This window comes from Pseudophryne corroboree, chromosome 1, assembly GCF_028390025.1.
Source record: "Pseudophryne corroboree isolate aPseCor3 chromosome 1, aPseCor3.hap2, whole genome shotgun sequence".
NCBI lineage: Eukaryota > Metazoa > Chordata > Amphibia > Anura > Myobatrachidae > Pseudophryne > Pseudophryne corroboree.
This window is the reverse complement of record NC_086444.1, coordinates 574,932,355-574,935,911: the sequence shown is the minus strand read 5'-3', so window position 1 is coordinate 574,935,911 and position 3,557 is coordinate 574,932,355. Positions and strand designations below refer to the sequence as shown.

Sequence of the window (3,557 nt, the reverse complement as noted above, 5' to 3'; positions counted from 1 at the left end):
AACAGTGTGAACTGGCTCCTTCCTCTATGCCCCTCTTCCAGATCTCATTTAAAAAATGTGCCCAGGAGACTGGATGCACACTAGTGGAGCTCTACAGAGCTTTGCTGGAAAAAGACTTTCTTAGGTTTTTTATTTTACAGGGAAGCTGCTGGCAACAGCTTTCCTGCTTCGTGGGACTTAGGAGGGGAAGTAGGAACCAACTTCTCAATTAGTTAATGGTTCTGCTTCCGCTGACAGGACACCATTAGCTCCTGAAGGGTACTGAACACAGCCCAAGCCTGGCCAGCATTCACTCCCACAGCACTGCCGCCACCCCCTAACAGAGCCAGAAGTCAGAAGGCTGGTGAGTATATTACCGGAGTCCTGCAGAGAGGGGATCCTCCGGTCATCGTTGGCGGCATACAGGTACACGCGCAGCGGAGGGATGCTGCGCACCATGTCTCTCAGCACAAGGGTTCAGAGCACGGGGGGTGGGGGGGCGCTCTGAGGGCATGTTTTAAAACCTTACTCTCAGTGGCAAAAAGGGTACATACATGTACAGCCGCTGATGTGCCATCCCCAGCCAGTATAATATAAATATTACATTGCTGAGGCTGAAGGGTGGGGCTTCTCCTCAGATTTGCCAGAACAGTCACTGGGTGCCATTTCCTTCTGCAGAAATTCCAGAACGCTGTTTCTCTTCATGACAACACTGATACAAGTACAGGTTATAAAAGGGGCAGAGAATGTTCACTATAATTGGGTCTGTGGGCCTATTATTGGTATATGCGCTGTAAAGTGGGTAATCTTTCCACAATTAAAAATACGGTGCAGTGTGTGGACTGGCAAATCCCTCTGTGTCTCTATGTGTGTGTGTGTGTGTGTGTGTGTGTGTGTGCGTGCGTGCGTGCGTGCGTGTGTGTGTGTGTGTGTGTGTGTGTGTGTGTGTGTGTGTGTGTGTACAAGTGTGTAACATGTCAGACAGTGGGGAGGGTTCTTCTCAGGAAGAACCCATTTTAGATGCACAAGAGGGTAATGTGGTGGCCCTTCCCTCTCAGAAGGAGCCGGAGTGGGTGAGAATGTTGGAAAAGAATATGTCAATGCTTGCAAAGAAATTCTCTGAGTCTGAACAACAGACTAAATATTGGAGGCAGTCTGTGGAGGATGCACTGTTTACTGACGTCTCCATATCATCCACTCGGGTCCCATCCAGTTCCCAGAAAAGGTCTCTGGCCCAGATAATGCAAGGGGACACAGACACAGATTCCAACTCTGACGTCGACACTGGGGATTTGAGAGGGGCAGACCCCAAATTAGCCAAAAGCATACAATGTATGATAGTTGCTATAAAGGAAGTGTTGGAGTTTCCTGAAACAACACTGGTCCCAGAGGAAAAGGATTATTTTAAATTAAATAAAAAGCAGGTTGTGACTTTTGCTCCTTCAAAGGATTTGAATGCGTTCTTTGAAGAATCCTGGGCTAACCCTGAGAAGAAATGTACCCTTCCCAGAAGGATACGTGTAGCGTACCCTTTCCCTGAGGAAGACAGGCACAAATGGGAGACACCCCCAATGATAGACACCTCAGTTTCTCGGCTGTCTAAGAAAATAGTTTTGCCTGCCCCTGGTTCAGCCCCCTTAAAAGATCCAGCTGACCGTAAATTAGAAACAACCCTAAAATCCATATATACGGCTAACGGAACGGTGCACAGGCCCACCATTGCTTGTGTGTGGGTAGGTAACGCTGTGGAAAAATGGTCTGACAACTTGCTTGTTAACACAGACACAGTTGACAGGGATGAAATAGTCCTAACTCTTGGCCATATCAAAGATGCTGCAGGTTACTTAGTTGAAGCTATGAAGGATATTGGGTTGCTGAGTTCAAGATCCTCCGCTATGGCAATTTCAGCCCGCAGGGCGCTGTGGATCCGCCATGGAATGCTGATGCGGAATCAAAAAAGAATATTGAGGCGCTTCCTTACAATGGAGAAGCCTTATTTGGAGACAAGCTGGATGCCATGATTTCAACAACTACATCAGGCAAGTCAGCATTTCTTTCTTCTGCAGCTGCTCCACCTAGGAAAGGATTTCATTCTCATACGATGCAATCCTTTCGGCCCAACAAGTCCAAAAAGTCAAATGGTACCCCCTTCTTTGCAGGAAGAGGGCGAGGAAGAGGTAAAAAATCTACAACACCATCAGGCTCACAGGTGCAGAAGTCAACAGCTACTTCTGCTAAAACCTCAGCATGACGCTGGGGCTCCCCTGCGGGAGTATGATCAGGTGGGGGCACGTCTACTGTCTTTCAGCCAGGTCTGGGTTCACTCAGATCTGGATCCTTGGGTATTGCAGATAGTATCCCAACGGTACAAATTGGAATTTCAGGACCTTCCCCCATGCCGATTTTTCAAATCAGCCTTACCAGCTTCTGTTCAGTAAACTTGCAAATGGGAGAAAACAGAAGGCTCTTGTGTGGGCGCACTCTTAGAAAGAAAATAAGTAATATATGACAATTTTATAGAATGCTTAAAACATAACTTTTATTAGCCTCATTACAACGCAAATACCCTTCCCAAAGATCTATCGCTGAAAATACAGATTTGAAAATATATTAAAAATGTTCTGGTCTCTTTGTTGCAAAGAGTATTTGGAAAAGTTGTAGACATTGATTAGTCATACCCCCATTTCCCCTGACCAGTACAGGATTTCTGTATTGATGGAACCAAAGGATGGTCAAGACACAGTTATATATAAGAAAAAGCCCATGGGCTGTAGATAACTAGAGTGGTGATCAGCAGTCACAACTCTAGGAATTGTACACCTGAATTACATACAAATGTCATAATTTGAGAAAAATTTCATAAAAGATTTTTGGGCACCATGAAGTCAGTAAGAGAAACTGCTGATATTGTAAACACTGTGATGAAAGAATTGCAGGATAGAATTAGTGGTGATACTGCTGTTGGTGTGTTTTTATCACATAACTGAGGAAAATCCTGCTCTACAACACCAGGTATTCGCAGGCAGTCTCCTTTCCTGATACTGACCTGGCCCGACGCTGTTTAGCTTCCAAGATCAGACGAGATCGGGCGCTGACAGCGTGGTTTGGTAGTAGAGAATTATGTGTACACCAATGAGAGTGCACCTATATAAGAAATGTGAAATTTCAAGAGAACAAAGAAGAAAATAGAAAATAGAAAATAAGAAATAGAATGGTGAAAATATGTGGATCTGCTTTTCACGTTAGACCCGGTTCCAAAATTCCCACTGTTGTGGTACAATGTTCCGGGAATCGTGAATGAGAGTCCACGAAATTAGTGATGATAGGATATATTAACCGGTTAGTTGGATAATGTATATAATATATTTATGCTGTTCACTTTGACAGAATCAAGCAGACCTTTTAGCTGCTGCACACATTGAAATTATTGCAAACTATGTATGCCAAGTATAATGAGAGGATAATCCAGTAGGAGATAGGAAATATACTAGAAGCAGGTTCTCACAATATTAGATGGAATGCAAATAAGGGCACAGTTGAGTCTATTGTGGAATGTAGATAATTAAAGCCTTTGGTAT

General features: G+C 44.4%; 1 pseudogene; it reads right to left on the bottom strand.

Annotated features, from left to right (window-relative positions):
* Positions 1-2,976: 2,976 nt before the first annotated feature.
* LOC134933475 (5S ribosomal RNA) lies at positions 2,977-3,095 on the bottom strand (annotated as a pseudogene).
* Between the last annotated feature and the right edge of the window lie 462 nt (positions 3,096-3,557).